This window comes from Triturus cristatus, chromosome 9 (assembly GCF_964204655.1).
Source record: "Triturus cristatus chromosome 9, aTriCri1.1, whole genome shotgun sequence".
In the NCBI taxonomy this organism is placed as follows: Eukaryota; Metazoa; Chordata; class Amphibia; order Caudata; family Salamandridae; genus Triturus; species Triturus cristatus.
This window is the reverse complement of record NC_140592.1, coordinates 814,256,682-814,278,129: the sequence shown is the minus strand read 5'-3', so window position 1 is coordinate 814,278,129 and position 21,448 is coordinate 814,256,682.

Below are 21,448 nucleotides of genomic sequence, written 5' to 3'. Positions count from 1 at the left end.
CCCTTATTCAGTCAATGGACCCTTCTAATGTGTTAATTCTGGGTGGTGATTTCAACTGTCATTTCGAGCCACTCATGGATTCAAATATGGGTGGCTCGGATGACGTTGATTCACTCTGGGCTATCCCTCAACCATTGAATTCTCGGGTCAAGGCTTGGACCCCTTTAGTTTTACAATTGCAGTCATTTGTGCTTACAACCTCATTACGAGCCTGTAATGGGAGGGTCGAGCCCGACAGACCAGGGAAAGCAACATTTTATCGGCTTAATCAGTCCTCATTAATTGATTACATTTTCTTGGAGGCTAGGCATTGGGATAGGGTGCATGAGTTCAGAGTTATTGAAAGAAGTGACAGTGATCATAATGCCCTGGCACTCTCACTCAAGATGGGGAGCTTTGGGCTTAAATGCCAAATTTCGGATGATCATTCTGCCACTGTGCCTTTAATCATAACAAACTGTAGGCGCAGAGTTAAATGGCCAGATTTCCCGATGTCCGCTAGCAAGCTTGCTGCCTTATATAAGACTATTAACCCATTTATTGAGGAAATGGGGAAATTTGGTCACTTAGGCAGGGCATCTGAAATTCATATCAACTTGGTAGCAGCAATCAAAGATATTCTCTGTCCTGAGAGAAGGGTTACTCGCCCACGGTCTACGCCTCTCCAGTGGTACAATGCTTTATGCCGAGCTACTAGAAAGGCACTCTTTAGAGCTTTAAAAACCAACAATAGGGAAGCCGTTAAGGCGCATCGTTCTGCGTACAAAAAGGCACTTAGTGACGCAAAAAAGGAATGGGAAGTTGCTAAATCGGAGAATCTGGGTTCTGCACTTGGTAACAATAATTCCAAATTATTTTGGTCCATAGTAGCAACTGGACTCAGTGGGCATACCCTGGTTCTTGCCCCCAACATCGCCCCTTCTGTTTGGGAAAGCCACTTTTGTGCCCTTTATGGCACTTCTGAGTCTGGTGGTATGGTTGTTAATACCATTGAATCTCAGCAATCCCTTAGTGCGAGTGGTACTGAAGAGTATGTACAGCCATTTGCCGTCCGCCCATGCCTTTCCACAGATGAATTAATCACCTTGCGTGAGGTAGAGATTGCACTAGGAAACTTGCTCCCAAACAAGGCTCCTGGCTTGGATAAACTGCCAGGGGATCTGTTTGGGACGCAACCAAAAATCTGGGCCCCCTATTTAGTCACCTTATTTAATGGTATCCTGCAGGGGGACGATCTCCCGCCCACTTGGTTAGGAGCAGAAATTGTGCCGATCCTAAAAAAGGGCTGTCCTTTAACCCCTTCAAATTATAGACCCATCAGCCTAATTGATACATCCCAAAAGCTGATGGGGAGGGTTATCCTTGATAGGATCCTTGGGTGGATCGAGGAAAAGGGGATACTTTCCACACTTCAGGCAGGATTTAGGTCTGGCACTTCTACTCTGGACCAGATATTTCGCCTGCAGGTCCTGTACTGGAAAACAGCTAAGGTGGAGGGTGGCAGCCTCTACCTTGTGTTCGTGGACCTGCGGGCTGCCTTCGATCTGGTCCCACGTGGGAAACTCTGGAGAGTGCTTGCGGATATGGGTCTTCCGCCCTATTTGTTAGCTATTCTCTCGAGGTTACACCTAAATAATTTTACGCAGGTAAGGTGTGGAAGGTATGGCGAACTCACAGATCAATTTCCCGTTTTAAAAGGAGTTCGCCAAGGGTGCGTTCTGGCACCTACCCTTTTCAGCCTTTATATCAATGGCCTCATAAAACACTTGAATGGTGTGATTAATAATGACGCCCCTAGACTGGCTACAGGTAGAGTGCCCGCTCTGATGTTCGTGGACGACACACTTTTGTTGTCCAGAACATCATCGGGCATTCAAAATACTCTTGATGGTTTTGTAGAGTTCTGCCATCTCCGGGGGTTGAAAATCAATATAGGAAAAACAAAGTTCATGATTTTCAACCCCCCTAAGCGCACACGTCCTAATCCAGTACTTTATGGTAGCCCCCTGAAAAGGGTTAAAACATTTATCTATTTGGGCGTTACCCTTACAGAGAAATTTGATTGGCATAAGCAGATTGCTAGATCTACGCTTAGGCTCACTCAGTTAGCGGGGGGACTAAGCAAAGTTTTTAAGGAATCCTCCTTCAGGCCAGTCTCCCCCGCACTTAAAATATATAGCCACCAAGCAAGAACGGCAGCAACTTACGGGGATGAACTCTGGGGGCACAAGCAGACCTTGGATCTTAAAAGGGTGGAGCCGTCTTTTGTCAGAAATTTAATTGGTCTACCGCCTAGTACGCCTTTGATCCCTCTCAGATTCGATCTTGGGTTGATTCCAATTGAGGAGATCATAAGCGCTAGACCAATTATGTACTGGAAGAGGTTGTGGTCTGTTTCAGAATTGGCTGACTATAGAGTAGAATTTTCTGAGATTTGGCCTATTCTTAGACATAAAGCGATCCCTTGGCTTCAGCATATCAGTACAGCTTGTACTCGGCTTGGCTTCTCCGGACTATGGGATAGTCCGGAGACTAATTGCATTGGGATATCTAAGAATATACTCCTTTCTCATATTCATATGCTAAACCATCAGATGTTAATGAGCTCTACATCATTAGGTAGGCTGTCATCTGAGTTCCTCTTAATAAAAACAGAGCCCAAGGCCGAGGAATTCATGGATTTAATTGAACCTCCAGCTGCCCGTCAGCTGTATATCCAGCTAAGACACGGCACCCTTCCCATAAGGCCTTTCACTTCTAAATGGACCAAATCGAACACTGTAGCTTGCCCTGCATGCACCTACAATATTGAGAATATCTCTCATGTTTTGTTTTTCTGTCCTGCCTATTCTGGTTGATCCCTTTTTGCAGGAACTTGGGATTCCTGCATTTTACACAGGCTTGCAGGATATTGACTTACGATACCCATCCTCCTATTGTGTTTGCGGTTTCTCGCTTCCTGTTGTATATGTGGCGTAGTAGGCAGAACTTTTTAACTTAACTGTTGTATTTATTGCTTTATTTTTTTTAATGTTTCTTGTACTTTTTATGGTCTGTTGACCGAAATAAAGTTATTACAACAACAACATAAGGCCGGCTATTATTTTGAGTGTACTGGATCTGTTTCCGATGTACTTGTCTTATACAAAAACAATTTTTGGGATTAAAAAGGACTACTTTATCTTCCTTTCTGTGATGCTTTGATATTACTAGGGTATTCTCCAAGGAATCTTTCTGCCATGAGCATTATTATTTTCTCACTCTTGTTTTTATCTTTCAGTTTAGTGCTATATTATTTGTCACATTCCTTTGTGTACTTAATTTGCCCTTTTCTCTTGAGCAAATTTGTTCACAGAGGCTCATTTCATCCTAACATATTTGCAGGCCATATTGTCAATATCTTTTACTGACTCTAGGAATGTCTCTTAGGAATTCCACCAACCTGGATGGAACCAGTTTCTGATGTCCTTATACCGTCTAACAAACTTTACTGTTTGTCTAGAGGCAGCTTTCACACTTTCAAGATATACTGCATTAGGATCTGAGCTACCCAGGTCTTGTGACTATATGCCCAATATCCTGTTCTGGAATGATTTAAGCCAGTTCAAACTGTGTCAGTTTTGGGTTGATTAATGAAGCACCTGTTTGAAAAACAGTTTTTGTATGGTGTGTCACAGCTGTGCATATAAAGAAACTCCTCCTTTTTGTCAAACCATACATTGAAGTCACCCTGTACTATCATAAATGGGCAAATTACTTCAAGTAACTCAACATCAAGCTGATTACCCCTTCTTGAAAACAGTACTGGAATTCAATTACCATTGTTCCTATAGAGCTAATAGTAACTTTCACAACCAGATGTTCAAATGATTTTGTCAGGCATGAGACTCAGTCACAAATTGCCTGTTCTAGTCCCTGCAGCACCACCATAACACAACAAATGCTATATTTCCTACTGACCCTTATAACACCAGAGTTATCGGGCATGGCCATGAGAAATGTAAGGCTTGAGGAGTTATCCAGTCATGTGTCTTTCACGATTAGTAGATCTAATTGCTCATTCATTGTTAAGTTATGGGGTTGTTTGTCAAGAACATTAATGGAACAGGCATTCATTAGAGCACATTATATTCTCTTGATTCTGCTCAGACTGATCACAATCAGGCACTCCCTGTATATCGAGCCAGTTGCAGATGGTATCATACAATCTGAATTTCAGAGTGTTGGAGAAAAGGTGATAATGACAGGTCGTTGTATTTAACCCTTCCAAGGTATCTTTCCATCAGCTTATTACGCATCCTGTTAGTAACATAGTAAAATCAGAATCCAGGTATTCCTTTTGAAAGAATGAGACATCTTTCTATCTTCACTTACCTGGCTGGTATAGTTTCCCTATTGTAGTACTCTCTCTCTGTATTCATAGCTTCTCTCTTCTAGGCTTGAGTCTGAGGTGTCATTGTTTCTGGGATATGTTGTCCCATGGCCTTGTAGAGTTCTCCCTGTGGGAGGTCACAGGGTCTTTGTTCCCTTTAATATTTATGTATCTCTTTTTTTGTGTACATCATACTTTGTTTTTTAGGAGTCTGGTGTGGAATCCAGTGTCTCTATCTATGCCTAAGCTAACAACTTGCAACATTAGTCATGATGTCTCCTGTTCCTAAAATTAGGTTTTAGGGATTGCATTTGATCGAATCTGAAATTCCCAAACTGCTGAACCAGGAAGTAGTTTATATAGACTAATTGGGATCCAGTGCAGCTACTCCTAACTAACCATAAGCACTCCTTCATAAACAGTCATTGATAGAAAGTGAATTATTAATTGGGGGTGAAAGGTAGTCTACCACAAGTAATAAAGTCACCAACCTGTTAGGTCCAGGCAAGGAGTTCAGCAATTTAAACCTGAGATCGACCTATGGTACCTATGGCAGGGAGCAGACAGGCTTAACGTAGAGAAAATGCTTAGAGCATTTTAAAGTAGTAAAACAGTTGAAAAGTCAAAAGCACAACACATGCAGCACCCACATCACACTGCATCCCAAAAAGCTTCACTGGTTCCCCATTCACAAACCCAGCAAACCCAAACATCTCATGCACTCATATAATGCCCTACACAACACAGGACCAGAATACACGAACAGCCACATTCACTTTCACCAACCCACCATACACCTACTCTTTGCCTCACTCTCGCTCACACACACTCCTGGCATCTGCAAAAGCAATACAATATGTCGCTCATTCCCCTACATTGCAGCCAAGACATGGAATGATCCCCTCAACACATAAGAGTCTCCTCTTAACTTTTAGTGTTCAGCAAAAAGCTCAAGATCTGGCTCTTCGTATAAGCACTGTAGGGACCACACACCTTCACAACTGCCCAAGCGCCTGGATACCCTCCTGGGTAATTAGTGCACTATACAAATCGACGTAACATAACAAATGCACATACAATAACGGTGTTGGTTTTAGGGAACTATCTGAGATCTGGAACTCTGTTTGGTGGTCATTAATTCCTGGTCCACTCCCGGCCCCTGCTACCATGGGTGTTGCTGTCAATGCTGATCTTACCTGCTGCCCACTCTTCACTCTGGTACATTTTTCTCCCTTTTGAAGAGCTTAGGGAAAATTCTTCCTTGCCTCTGAGTTGAAGGGTGAAGTTTGGGGATCATAGCAGCTATCTCATCCTGTTTGTATTATAAGAATGCAGTCTTGCTTGACTTACTTAAATATATCATCTGTCAAATCAGCTGCCATGCCTGTTACCCAATTTACCTCACCAAACTGTTGTCAAGTTCCAGTTGGAATTTTCAAAAGGCCACCAGTAAATACATGGGTCGTTTTATGACACTTTAATTGGTGTAAAATGCACATTCTGGCTCTCTTGGTTGCGCCCCTGTCTCATCACATCAGAGAAATCGCACCAGGTTCTTCTTCTGACTCCCAGTACACCAGAGGTAATAGACTCTGCCCAGGTGAGTCCTGGGTGAGTGGAGCGCCTGTGAGAGTGCAGAGGTAGCATATCGAAGCCATACCTATTGGCATTGCCAGTGCTTGTTTTATTTCTTATCAATGTTCGTTTTTTGCCAGTAAAAGTGGACCTCCCCCCTCACCTTCAGCTCACATGTTGTTTTAAAAAACTCCTTCCCTGTTGTTGATTTTTGGCTCCAGCATGCTCCTGTTTCGACTGTGTCAGTCTGGTGCCAGTTCAGATTTTAGCAGCGCCATGAATTACTGTACTTAGATCTGTAATTATGGGAGTTGCCTAATAGAAGGTGCTGTTCTTTTTCCACATCTTGCAGGCATGTTTCTTCACAGCCCTGGTGCATTCAGGTACACATAAACAATGCTACGCATAGGTATTTAAGGAAGGAGTGACAATTAAGTGTAGACTCGGGCATAGCTAGGACGTTCATTTGGTCTGGAGAATCAAGGAACAGTTGTCATCATTAAAGACAAATATGATTTAGGTCAACATGTTTTGATAACATTCATTTGACAACACCTTTTGCTTCTCGACAATACGGTATTTATATTCTCAGATTTCAAAGAGTGTGTTGGTTCCTGTGCAATTCGGACCTACGGACTAGCACATTTTTTCAATGTAATTCCCTTTTGTGCATTTGTCAGTGTGTGGAAATCAGGGCTGGACAGGCATTGTATTTCACACCCAGATTTTTTCCTGTGCCCTGGAGCCCTTGGAGGCCAGTTTTAAAAGCCCGGGCCTGAAGAGCCGCTCCTGGCACCTCTGCCACTTTCCCCAGTTTCTGAAGTTAGTTGCAACAGGCAGGGGAAGGCTTCAAGAGAGTGAGAGAAAGAGAGGGGACTAGGAAAGTCGAGAGAAAGCGACCAGAGAGGGAGAAGAGGGAGAGAAGAGAAGGAGAGAGAGAGAGAGAATGGATGGAAGCAAACAGAGCGAGAGAGAGAGATTGCAAAGGGAGACAAAAGGAGCAGGACTTGGTTGAGTATTTTTTCCAGGGTTGCTTTTGGTTCTCCAGTCCGGTCATAGTGGAAACGGTGGTAAACAATTTGCACAAGCATGAATGTACTGTGTTGTATTTCCTTGGTTAATTCCTTTCCTCCTTAAGGGAAATGAAGATGTATTCCATGATTTTTGTGTGTCAATGGGTGCTTAGGTGAGGACACTGTATTGGCGGGCGCCATGAACTGAAGCACCTTTCAATGCTCTGTGGATATGGATAAGTAGGCATTCGGGTCATAAGAGGTATCTTTAGTTCTTTGCACAGCCAGGTAGTTTGCCCTTGAGGTGAAGACATAACAGACACTGTTTCAAAGTCTCAGTATTTTTCGTTTATGCAAACCAACACCCCAATAAATCCGAAGGCGTATTAAAAAGCACAATATTTATTTTTGCCCAGTATTCAAATGCACCCTACACATTTCTTGGGAAAGAGGGGAAAGGAAAGCAAAGGACTTGTTAAAAATATTTATAATTCATATTGCGTGGTAAGTGTGTAGAATCTGAAGTCTGGGTAGTGTCTCACGCTGCTCCACCATGTAGGGAACCAGGAAGGCTAGGTATTTACCATATTCTGTAAATTACCCCACAGTGCAGTGGTTAATGGGTGTGGTAAATACCTCATATTCCGAGTTGACACTCAGAAGATGGAGAAATCATAAAAACATAAGTACCTTCTGCTTTTATCAGAGTTTTCCTCAGATACATTTTGGCGTGTTGGACATATCAAAATTTAACAGGACAAAATTGTGGGGGTGAAGTTATTAGTGCATTGTTCATAAGCCCAATCCACGCACAAATAGGAGTTTGTGCAGGAATCAGAATTTAGCCCGGTACTCATACAAGCATTGGCAATGCCAACATGCTCGGCTTTCAAGGACTGTTGTATGGTAACGTGAAACATTGCATGTAAATAGCTTGTAAATTGATAAGTATTTTGTGGAAGCAAAGAATTGAAGAATAATATTTGTATAGGTTAAAGGTCATGTGACAGTTGCACTGTCAAACCAGACCTAAAAGTTCATATAAGTTAATGTACACCGGACTCCATACATATGGGTGGAGCCAAAGCATCTCTCCTGGTGATTCACACATAATTGTCTGGTGAAAGCTGGGCTGACAAACCAGACCATAAAGAGGGCCTTGATAGATTTGTGTTTTTCTAGTGCCACTTCCAATACTTTTGTGTCAAATCAGGAAGACTGGAATCAGAATCACCAAAGTGCCAAGGATAGTAGATGAAACATTTGACCCCAATGACATCACAATTGTGACATTATACAACCCTTGAAGTCTTCCCAGGAGGAGGTTTCATGTCACCTTTTAATCTGGTGATATCATTGGAAGTACATCACTAAAGTTACAAACTCAACAATTGAATACAGATCTCATGTCTGCCTTTAATACGTTGTCCCAGTGCTACTTCTTTCTCAATCTCTAACTCTCTCACAGTACTTCTAACATATTCCTCAATTCTATAGCTGCTGTCTTCTTACCTTCCTTCCCCAGTTTCCTAGAGCTTCCTTCCCAGTCTGCTCTCAGTTCTACTTCATCCTGTCATACTGCTTCATTCACTATTTTTCTACCTCAACCTGCGCTACTCTCTCGTTTTCCCACTTTACCTCTTAATAAAACTCTTAAAATCCGCAGAAGCCACCATGGCCCAAGCAAAGAGGTCAAGCGAGGAGTCTCTCCATCCTAGAAGTACCATGTTGCAGGGCCTGGTTTTGTCCCACCCCACACACCAAGATACCTCTCCTAGGCAAGACACTCAATCAGAGTCTCTTTACAAGTGCCCTGATGTTGAGCCTGGTATTCCATTCGGATTACTGATACCCCGGCATCTGTAACTCTGTTTAGGAGGCTGTGGGGCGAGCATTGTAAGGTGTACCTTGAAAGTTCCTTCAGAAATTAGATATAATCGAGGAATCTGTAATTCAGCACTTAATTTCCCAGGTAACTCCACATTTTCCCTCACTGTTTCACCCAGACATTCCCGCTGTTTTCAAACACTAAATATACATGCACTGGATCTGTGGTGTTACGTGGATCTCGTAATCCCAATAAATTTGGCAATAGTAACCGATTCCACATGTTGAAAAAAGACAGGGAATAATGCTTTTACTTTAACCCTAATATGCTTGCAGTGGGATAAGAAGCCAGGTGTACATTTTAAAGCTCTCTCCAGTAGATTTTTGTGAATGAGCAAAAAAGGGCAATTTTATGAAAATGTTTGGTGTAAACCAATAGCATACATCTCTGTAGGACAGGGCCCTCTGCAACAGGATCTGCTGGCCTTGCAGTCTTGCTCTGGTATCGTTTTAGCAGCTCTCAGTGCCCACCTTTATCCACTGATTGTCATGTTAAGGTTATTCAAAACTAGGGTAGGAAGATGGCGGATGGAGGTCACCACAGTGAAAGCTCTCCGGAATAACCGCCTCCGCTACCCGTAGCTGCCCCGTCCATCCTACATACCGGAAAACTGTGGATTGCAACTTGGCGATGGCGATGGGTGCCGGCGGCCCGGTATTCCATTAACCAGAAGCCAGAAAAGGGGTGTTAGGTGCCTGAGAAGCTTCTGATGTGCTGGCAGTGTTGCACGGCCCTACGAAGGTCCTTTCGTCAGGCACAGTCAGCTCGTTGGCAGGCCGGCTCTGCTTAAGGGCTAAGGCGAAAACCAGCAATGGCTTCACCAAGGGGATCAGCACTGCAGGGTGTCTGTGGTGGCCATAACAATACGGCCCCACTTACAGAAGAAGCCGAAGCTGGTGGAGAGTATCTGGAGGCAGCAGAATCGCGGGTCGGGCGACCCATGATGAAGTTATTACAGTCTGGGCATGCAATAGGGTTGATACAGTCCTGCCAATCTGGGGAAAATGGGACATTGGATGCAACCTTGGTGGAAACACTCCTGCAGGCTGTTCAGGACAATAAAGGAACACATCTAACCGAGACATTAACAAACCCAATGAGTAAAATATTTTACACCTACTCTGAGAAGGAGCAGGATGCTGGCAGTAATAACTATAATATAAATAGGACCCCAGATGGTAACTTACTGACACTACCCCAGGAGGGGATAACATCCAATACTAATCATGCTATTACAAAAGCCATTGAGCACCCCCCGTCAATGTGGGGCCTGGTACTATGGGAAACAGCGGCAGGAGTGGAACACACTCCTTAGAAAGCAGCCAATGGGCTGAGAGAGCTGAAGCTGAACAACCAATCAAAAAGATTTACCTGCCACAATAATTTATGGAGGCCCTTGGGGAGGGTCCTAATATTAGTCACACATCGGTGCTAACAAAAAAGGAAATATTTAGTTAAACAAAGTCATCATTTTTATTTTTCAAATTGACAAAAATTATTATGCCAGATAAATGCAAGGGAATATATATAGTAAAACAAAATTCATCATCAAATGAATTCAAACACAAAGTCCCACAGCCTCATTCAGAACAACCAACCATACAGCCACACAAACCAATTCGCATCATCATTTATACCACAAACAGGAATATGTATCGCGATGGTACAATTGCCACATGAGAGTTTGAAAGCAAGTCCATGATTGTCATCCACAGGATATATATGGGTGGAGATGGTCCAGCTACCCAACAACAATGAAAACGCCAACGCGTGTTTCGGTTCCTAGCCCCAGCCGGGGCTACACCTTCATCAGGGCGGGGATGGACAAGAGGTGTGGGACAAACACACCTAAAATATTGAAAATAATTTTTTATATATATATATATATTATCTACTGGCGGTCGCCAGTAGATAGTTATAGTTAGGACCGTGTTTCCATAGGAAATCCGCAACATTCTATTTGGAATAACTTTGGCGCCGGTTGACGAATCCTCGCGAAATTTTCAAAATAGGTGGGGCGCTCCTCTCCTACCCTGAAAGTCTCGGGGATTCGTCAAGCGGGGGCTGAGAAAAAAGGGGGGTCCCAAAACACGTTTTCCCCATGCAATTTTCCATAGGGACCTTTAGTCCAAGGTACAGCCCGAACGGCTGAACAGAATTACTTGAAATTTGGCAGAGAGGTAGTCCTCAGGTCAGGGAAGTGCCTTTTGCAGGTCTGGTGTCAATCTGTTCAGTAGTTCCTGAGAAAGTCAAAATTAAAATCATATACATATGTGGGCGGAGCCTAACCACACATCTCATCCTGAGATCTGATTGGCTGTCAGCACTTCATCCAAGAAGTGTTGGCAGCCATCTTGGGACCAATATACATGATAGCACCTCATTAAAAAGCATTGCAGTTAATAGGTTTTAAGACTTTAGTTACATTATAAATCATTTGTTGATGGTACCATACTCATTTTAGGAATTGTGCTATGTTCTAAGGTGATTTCACCATGTGAAAAAGCCTTCTGCTGGGATATCATGATTGAGAGAAAAATATTTTCTCATGCTTTTCCCACAGAGGTTTGGAAGGTGATCTATAAGCTAAACTGAGAGCTTATTTTCTGTAAATTCACATTATCTTTCTCAGTCATGTGAGAATGAAGTCTGACATTCTCAGTAAAACATGTACATCCAACAAGGGCAGAGACTGTCAGTTGATTCCTTTGTGTTCTACTGCAGCTTCCCAGAGTGTTCCAAAGAACAACTAGAGCGCTAACAGTCCTACTTATGATAAACACACCTGAAGCCATCTTGCTTGGATTAAAGTGGTAACTCTTAAAACATTTAATTTAAAAAGGAACAAAATGAGGGGGTTCATTTTTCCATAAAAAGTATGATTAGTGCTGCAGAAAGAAAAATTAGGGCACATTTTGAGTGACTTCTCAAATCCTCTTCTATTTCATTAAAAAATTCTGACATGCAGACTGAAACATGCACTTTCAATACCAGCAGCAGTTTTCCCTGGTGAGCAGTAGCTTTACTACAGTGATCTAATGAGCAAAAAGAGTGCTAACATTCTGAATTTATGGCAAATGTGTGACACATCTGAATGCCTTCTTGATGGAATCAAAGTAAAAAACTGAAAGTATTAACTTCTGAGGAGACTGCAGTAAATGAGGAAATTAGGAAACTTCATAACAAATAAGTCTCCCAAGATGGCCACCAGAGACAAAAGAGCCCAAATGTAGCCCAAATATCACCCAGATGTAGCCCAAGTATAGCCCAATGACAGAATGTCCCAGAGTGTTCTTAAAAACAACTAGAGCGCTTACTGTCTTCATTATGACAAAAGTATGGCACACCTGAAGCCATCTTGATTGGAATAAACTGGTAACACTTAAAACATTTAATTTAAAAAGGAACACAATGAGGGGGTTCATTTTGCCATAGAAATTATGATTAATGCTGAAGAAAGAAAATGAGGGCACATTTTGAGTGACTTCTCAAATCCTCTTCTATTTCATTAAAAATTCTGACATGCAGACTGAAACATGCACTTTTAATACCAGGAGCAGACTTCCATGGTGAACAGTAGTTTTACTACAGTGATCTAATGAGCAACTAGAGTGCTAACATTCAGAATTTATGGCAAATGTGTGACATATCTGAATACCTTCATGATGGAATCAAAGTAAAAAACTGAAAGCATTTCCTACTGAGGAGACTGCAGTACATGAGGAAATTAGGAAACTTCATAACAAATAAATCTCCCAAGATGGCCACCGGAGACAAAAGAGCCCAAATGTAGCCCAAAATCACCCAGATGTAGCCCAAATATAGCCCAATGACAGAAGTGTGCAAAACACTTATTATTTTGTGTTTTTGCAGTGTCATATAGTGCAGACTTGTCAGGTATTGGAGTGCTTTACATGAGCATTGGTTACATCACACAAGAACAAATTCATTTTGGTTGTAGACATGGGGAGACTAAGTGATTTGACCAGAATCACAGAATGTCGAGCTGAAGCAGAAACTCCAACCTGGTTCCCCAGTTGCAAAGTCTGCAGTTCTGGAAGTAACACCACATCCTCTCCCCTAAGTGCAACATTTAATCAAGTGGTCAACTGGATAAAAAAACATAAAGATAACAAATAATTTAAAAGTGCTTTGTCGCTATTTGAAAACTCAGAAAATATGTCCTTATTTTAGTCTTGAGCACTAACCATAATTTTGATGCCAATAAGACCCTCTCATATATGTAATTTCTAAAGGAAATCTCTAGGTATTACAGTTTTGATTACATCAAGATGACGTCAGGCGTTCCACACTTTTGTAATAAATATAGAATGTTAGCAATCTAGTTGTTCATTAGGATACTGTTGAGAGGCAGAGGCCAGGGGCACGGACTCTGAAAATTAAAGGCAGGTAGGAGAGTGCAAAGGCAACAATTTAACCACACTGAGCAGGCAGGAAGGGCCGTGGCAGCACAACAGACTATGGAGGGCAGTGGAAAGGGGGGCAGGGGCAACAAACCAACAATACAGGACTTGCAAGAGAGGCTGTGGCAATGTAATAGACCATTGTGGGCAGAAGGAAGAGGCAATGGTAGTACAACCATACATGCCAACAGACCCGATTCAGCCAGGAAACGTCCAATGTTTTTAAGCTCAAATGGGCTTTATTTGATCTGTCTCCTGTCTACAATCTCCTCTTTTTCAATGTAACTCAAAGGGGAAAATCAATACCCCAGTTTTTTTTCAAAATCTCCCTCTTACCAAGTTCAAAATGTTCGCAAGTATGGTACATTGGATCATGGAAGGAAATGGGGTAGGGACATGGACTTGGATAACAGAGGACAGGAGGGACATGGAGAGGTGCACCAAACTGACCCTGCAGGGCAGGCATCAGGGTTTGCAGCAGCACAATACACCACACAGGGCATGCGGGACGGGAGTGCAGCACAACAATCCATAGAAAGCAAGAGGGAGGGGACAGGACCATGCACATGGACAACAGAGAACAGAGGGGCAAGAGGCAATGGTAGCTAGCTGACCATAATGGACAGACAGGAGAGAAAGCTGCAGCATAACAGACCATAAAGGGCAGGAGGGACGGATCAGGGGCATTACAATGGAACAGACAAGCCAGGAGGGAGGGAGTAGGGGTCTGCACATGTAAACAGAGGGCTGGGGGCAAGGGGGAAGGGCAGGAGCAGCAAGATAGCCATGGAAGTCAGGCAGGATGGGCACTAGAAGCAAGACACACCATGAAGAGCAACACTGAGACTGTGATGGCATACACACAGACCATGGAGGGAAGGTGGGAGGGGGTCAGGGGCAGCTAACTGACCACACAGGGAAGGTGGGAGGGGCCATGGCAGCACAGAAGACCATGCATGGCAAGTGGGAGGGTTAGTGGCAGCACAATGGCTATGATGGGCAAGAAGGAGGGTGCAGGGGCATGCACAAAGGACGATGGAGGATAGAAGGGAGGGTCAGGACCTGTGCACAGACAAGAAAGTTCAGGGGAAGGGGCCTCACAACAGACCGCACGGGGCAGGCAGGAGGAGCAGTTGCAGCACAACAGACCAGGGAGGGCAGAAGGGTGTGGCAGTACAATGGACCATGTAGGACAGGAGGAAGAGGATAGGGGCATGGCATGTGGACAGGCAGGGTGGAGGTGGCAGGAACAGGTTACAGTCATCTGACAATGCTAGGCAGGTAGGAGGGGAGTGGCAGCTCAACAGAACACTCAGAGTAGATAGGGGTGGCAGGTCCATGGAACATGGTGAGCAAAAAGGATGGAGCAGGGGCATGCACAAATACATCGGAGGGCAGGGGGAAGGAGAATAGGGGCAGCAAGCTAAGCACAGAGTTTAAGCAGGAGGTCAATGATGGGGCATAGAATTGGGCAATGGAGGGCAGGAGGAGTGGACTGGTACATCATACTAAATTGAGGGCAGTGGCAGCACATCAGACCATGCATGGCAGGAGGGAGGAGGCTAGTCCATGGATTCACACAACAGAGGATAGGGAGGAGGGGGATGGGGCAGCAAGCTAACTGTTCAGAGAAGGCGGGTATTAGGAACTTTATTGTTTTTAAAACGTGTGTCTGTGCGAACTACTTAAAATATGAACAAGTATGCAGCATAATCTCACTTTTATTCAGGAAGAAGAGGACGTTTGTGACTGTGACTCCGGGCTCACTTGGCAGAAACACCCCCTGACCCTCCACCCCCTATCGCAAAATGTAATGCCTGTGAAAAGGGTAGGTGAACACAGTGTTATATAGAACATAGTCCTGAGAGCACGATTGAAAAAGAAAACTAGATATAGTGTAAGGTATAAACTATGCACCAAAAAGTGTGATATCAGATGAACCGGGCGTGAAATATAATATGCAATACATTGTGCGCAATTACAGATTCATTGGAGAGCGCGAGATAGCACAGGCACTAGCGCGTGCTATGCGATATGCGCCTTGGAGTGTAATATGCACAGCGCAGTGTTGTGTAACCTAACTAGTCTCTAAAGTTGTAATATAAAATATGTGCTGGGGAGTGTAACGTTGCATATGCACTGTGACAAAGATATGGATCCCAGATTGTAATATGTATGGCATAGCACTGTGCGTTATAACATAGGCATCGAGGAAGGCACGTTAGATGGGGCAATATAACCCGTGCGAAGACAAGTGTGGCATGACATATTCACGGGGTGGTGTTACAGTTCACATGGGCTAGAGAGTGTCATAGCATATGCACTAGCTAGTGGAATACAACACAGAGGTGTGTGGCACTCAGCAGGCAATGGTGGGTGTAACACAGCATTGGGCTCTGCCAGGAGCGCGCTGTGACTCTCAAGTGATGTTCGTCCCCTTTCCAGCGAGTAAAATAAAAAGCATTACACATCCGGCAGTGGATGTGTGTTTTATTAACCGTGAGGGGGGTTTCTTGCATAGTTTTGGTCGAATTTTTGTCGAATCCCCTTTGAATGGCTTGGTGTGCATGTGTATTAAATGTGCCCGTCAATAGCTCCCCATGTTTGTATAAATAAACGACAAGGATGTCTACCGGGATTAGGCATGGTAGGGCATCAGACATGTCAGAGCTTCACTAGTGGTGTAAATACATTCCACGTGAATACATTGTATGCATAGTCGCCTTTTAATGAATATCACGCAAATCGTCATGGTGATAGGTACGTACGGTTTGTCCAGCATGTCCTAGGTGTGTCTATAAATATATATTTTTTAAAAATAATAAAAAACAGTGGCCGGCCCTGGGTATTGGGGTCAAAAAAATATAATTAGGAGACAGGCCCTGGGGGATGGGGTCATCAGGGCCAATAAATTAGAATAAGAAGGGGAACCACACAGCCCCCCTTCTTAAAAAATTAAAATAAATAAAAGACTGGCATCGTACAGGCGCCACCCCCCCTTCCTTGCAGCACTCTGCAAACGCGCCCCCTGGCGAATTGTAAGTTGGGGAATTAATTCCTCTTCAATACTGAGGGTCCCTGAGGGCCAACTAGCCCAACAGGCATCTCCAGTATGCGCCAGCGAGCTGCGCTGCAGACAGGTGTTCTGAGGCCAAGCCCCTTTTTACACCTCTCTGCAAAGCTGGAGGTACCTAGTGGTCTAGTTTGACCCTAGGGACCCTTAGGATTCAAGGGGACTTAATCTCTCAACTTAGAACAGCCACAGGGCGCGTTTACACAGTGGTGAAGGGAGGGGACGGGGCCTGAGGTGACGTGTGCAAACACGCACTATGGCACGTTTTAAATTGGGGATATAATTTCCCTTCAATACTGAGGGCCCCTGGGGGCTAAGTAGCCCACCAAGTGCTTCCAGTAAGTGCCACTGAGCTGCATTGCAGAGAGGTGGTCCAGGCCGTGCCACTTTTTACACCTCTCTGCAACGCAGCTCTGTGGCACTTACTGGAGGTACCTAGTCGGCTAGTTGGACCCTAGGGACTCTCAGGATTCAAATGAACTTAATCTCCCAACTAAAAACGGACACAGGGCGTGTTTACACAGTGGTGAAGGGAGGGGACGGGGCCTGAGTTAACGTGTGCAAAAACGCCCTGTGGCCTGTTTTAAGAGGTAGTTTTAATCCCCCTGCCCTATTATATACTAGGGGCTTACAGAGGAGGTCATGCTAATCACAGGGGGACCCCAACGCATAATGTTCCTTAGTGTATGTAGGTGTTTTCACTGTATTCTAAGTGTCTTTTAACATAGCACTGGCTCTAGGACTGGTTAGTCAGACTCAGTTACCACCAGTATCCGTCTGAAAAAGTTGAGGGTACAGGATAATTTTGCAACAAGGCTTCTTTCTGCTCTTCTTTTTGTTCTTTCTGCACGTTATCCTTCTTCCTGCACTTTTCTTCGTCTTTGAGGACTTCTGTTGTTTCTTTCTGCACTTCTTTTTTGTCCTATCTCTGTAGGCATAGTTAGAAATTAGCATTTAAAAAACCTTTGAAATTCACAGAAAAAACCATAGGTTTCAGGCACGTTATAGTTAGGAATTAGCATTTAAAAAACCTCAGAAATTCACTGAAAAAAACATAGGTTTCAGGGGTGTTATAGTTAGCTGGACTTGTCACTTGTACAAAACCATTGAAATTCCCCCGTTATAGTTAGTTCAGCTAACTATAACTCGCGCGCCCGCAATGCACTGCTGATGACGTCACATTTTACAACACTCATGACATGGTCAGTGACATCACTCATGACATCACTGATGACATCTCAAATGACATCACTGATGACATCACTGATGACATCATCCTTGTGATAGAGTGGCAGACCTCCTCTCACCCTAATATAACCTTTGATACACACATTCAAAAATAGAGACTAAAATTTTCAAAACAATGGACATTCCAATACCAGTTACAACAACCTCTTCAGTAATTCTAAGATCCACATACACATCCACTCATTCACCAACAGTCCTATACAGTCACTCATACATGTACTCACTCATCATATGTACTCATACACCTATACATCCTGTTACACAATGCCACTCATCCATAGAGTTACTCACACACATAGTCACTCATGCTAATAAAGAATCAAACATACATTTACTTGCATATACAGTTATACACACACCACCACACTTACTTCTACGAAAACTTACACATACTCAGTCTTTTAAACAATCACTTATAGAAACACATACTTATTCATACAGGAACTCTTTCAATCTCTCACTCTCACATATACTCACTTATATACACCAATAGTCACATATACTAGTTTAAAACATATGTAGTTACTCATAAAGACACTATTGAGACAGTCATTCACTCACTAACACACCCATACACACACTCATCCACCCATACAGTCCTGCACACATGCTGTCTTCAACACATACAAACAGTGAGTCACTCATTCATGCACCTATGCACTACGTAATACCCCCCACCGAACCATGCAGACACTCAGACTGATACTCAAAAAACCAACTAATAACCTATATAGACACCCATGTAGCTACTCACCAACCCATGCAGCCACTTATACACAAAGTGAGAGACTGATACAGATATTTACATATTTAAACATTACTCACTAAGCCATGTATTCACTATGATACAGTTAATCAGTCAGTTACACAATCAATTTTTCAAAAACAAATCATCCATTTAGACACTTATGTACCCATTTATTCTTCCATCGACCTTGAGATATACATATATAAAACATATTTAATTTTCAGAAAAACACACATTCACTGGATGATGTCATCAGTGATGTAATCAGTGATGTCATTTGAGATGTCATCAGTGATGTCATGAGTGATGTCACTGACCATGTCATGAGTGATGTAATATGTGACGTCATCAGCAGTGCATTGCGGGCGTGCGAGTTATAGTTAGCTGAACTAACTATAACGGGGGAATTTCAATGGTTTTGTACAAGTGAAAAGTCCAGCTAACTATAACACCCCTGAAACCTATGTTTTTTTCAGTGAATTTCTGAGGTTTTTTAAATGCTAATTCCTAACTATAACGTGCCTGAAACCTATGGTTTTTTCTGTGAATATATATATATATATATATATATATATATATATATATATATATATATATATATATATATATGTATATATATATATATTATCTGCTGGCGGTCGCCAGTAGATAGTTATAGTTACAACCTAGTTTCCATAGGAAATCCGCAACATTCTATTTGGAATAACTTTGGCGCCGGTTGACGATTCCTCGCAAAATTTTCAAAATAGGTGGGGCGCTCCGCTCCGCTCCTACCCTGAAAGTCTCGGGGTGATTCGTCAAGCGGGGGCCGAGAAAAAGGGGGGGTCCCAAAACGCGTTTTCCCCATGCATTTTTCCATAGGACCTTTAGTCGAAGGTACAGCCCGAACGGCTGAACAGAATTACGTGAAATTTGGCAGAGAGGTATCCATAAGGTCAAGGAAGTGCCTTTTGAAGGTCTCGTGTAAATCTGTTCAGTATTTCCTGAGAAAATAGCATTTAAAAGCATATAAATATCTATACGCGCGCACCGTGCGCGCACTGTGCGCGCACCCTGCCGTGCGCGAGCGCAATTCTGATTGGTTGTTAGATGTCGGTAAACATTAGAATCGGTCGAAACCAGGAAGTGACGGCCGCCATTTTGTCTCTCGCAGTCTGAGGGGGTGAAAAACAAAGGTGGAGAACGTGAAAAGGGGGCAGGGTGGACAGTTCCTGACCCCCTAGCCTTTGTCAGGGATCCCAGAAGGACCCCCAAGGGCAAAAAAAAGATTTTTTTTTTTTTTCGAAAAATCGCGGAGTGCGCGCACTGTGCGCGCACGCTGAAAAAACGCACGTAAAAATTTTTAAAAAAAATTTTTTATGGAAAATTAAGCGAGGTTCGCGCACCGTGCGTGCACGCTAAAAATCCCATAAAAAAATAAAAAATACATACATAAATTAGCATTTAAAAAACCTTTGAAATTCACTGAAAAAAACATAGGTTTCACACACGTTATAGTTACGAATTAGCATTTGAAAAACCTTGCAAATTCACTTAAAAAACCATAGGTTTCACACATGTTATAGTTAGCTGGACATTTCACTCGTAAAAAACCAATGAAATTCCCCCGTTATAGTTAGTGCAGGCAACTATAACTCACGCGACCGCAATCCTCTGCTGATGACGTCATATATTACATCACTGATGACATATGTGTCTTTCTGAAAAATAAATATTTGTAATATATGTATAGCTAAAGATTAATGGAAGAAGACATGGGTAAATAAGTGTCTAAATACAGTGATGTAATATCTGACGTCATCAGCAGAGGATTGCGGTCGCGTGAGTTATAGTTGCCTGCACTAACTATAACGGGGGAATTTCATTGGTTTTTTACGAGTGAAATGTCCAGCTAACTATAACATGTGTGAAACCTATGGTTTTTTAAGTGAATATATATATATATATGTATATATATATACAAATTTTTTTTTTAAAACAGGGGCTGAAGCTGAAGCCAATTATGAAAACTTGGAAACCTCATTACCAGATGCCACTATCACTGCAGTAATGGATAAAAGTATAGATTTGGAGATTCTATACGACTGCACATCTGGGTAGCTTGTGAGTAAGGACATAGATTACAGTAGGAAAGGAGAAATTGGGGTAAATAATGGGCCCCAAGTGGACAGGGAAACATTGGATAATAGTGCTCTGAACAAGAGACAAGCTCGTGACTAGGGCACAAAAGGAGTCAAAAAGAAAGGATTCAACCCAGCGCAGAGATATCCAATTGGACCAAGATAGGGGCCAAAGACAGTCCTTTACAGAAGTGTTTCACCTCTAAAGGGGAGGTCAAAGCGATTATCAAACATCAGCTCATCCGTGGCCACTAAAGAGATGAGCAATACACTGGGTGGGAGTAGCTTAAACTCTGGTTTCAATTCTGGCACAAGTACCTCTCCTGGGGCAGGCAGAAGGAAATATCATCCCTGGACCTTTTTTGAAATAACTGAAACCGGTGCTCTCTCAGTGAGTACCTGGGCAGCTGCATTAGGCACAAGCGAACCTACCTTGTCGACGATCTTACAATCTTTGCAGACTCAGCAAGAAGAGGTCTTGGAACACTATGCACAGGTCAAGGCGGATAATGCGGCGCTACATCAGGCTCTTTCAGATGTCTCTGGTAAAGTGGCTGTGCTGTCAGCGAACATTACGGAATTACAGCAAAGAATCACAAGTGTGGAAGAAGTTGGGTCAGTCACTGTAAAAACAGTTCAGGAACAAGGAGGACTCATTCTCCCCCACCAGAACAAATTGGAGGACTTGGAGAACAGGCAGCTGTGCAATAATGTAAGACTGTTTTGCATACCAGAGGGGAGAGAAGGTAGCGACCCCAGATCTTTTGGGTGAACCTGTTGCAGAAGGCACTCCCAGAGTTGTCAGACTGGGATATGGATTCTCAGATTCAAAGGGCTCATAGACTGCCATTAACACTAAGACAATCTGGACAGGTACACTCGGCACATCCCCGCCCTATTCTCATTTTTGTGGGCACTTTTTTGCTGAGACAAGCTATCTACTTTAAGGTACGTCCAACGGCACCCTTAAAGGTAGAGTCTATGTCT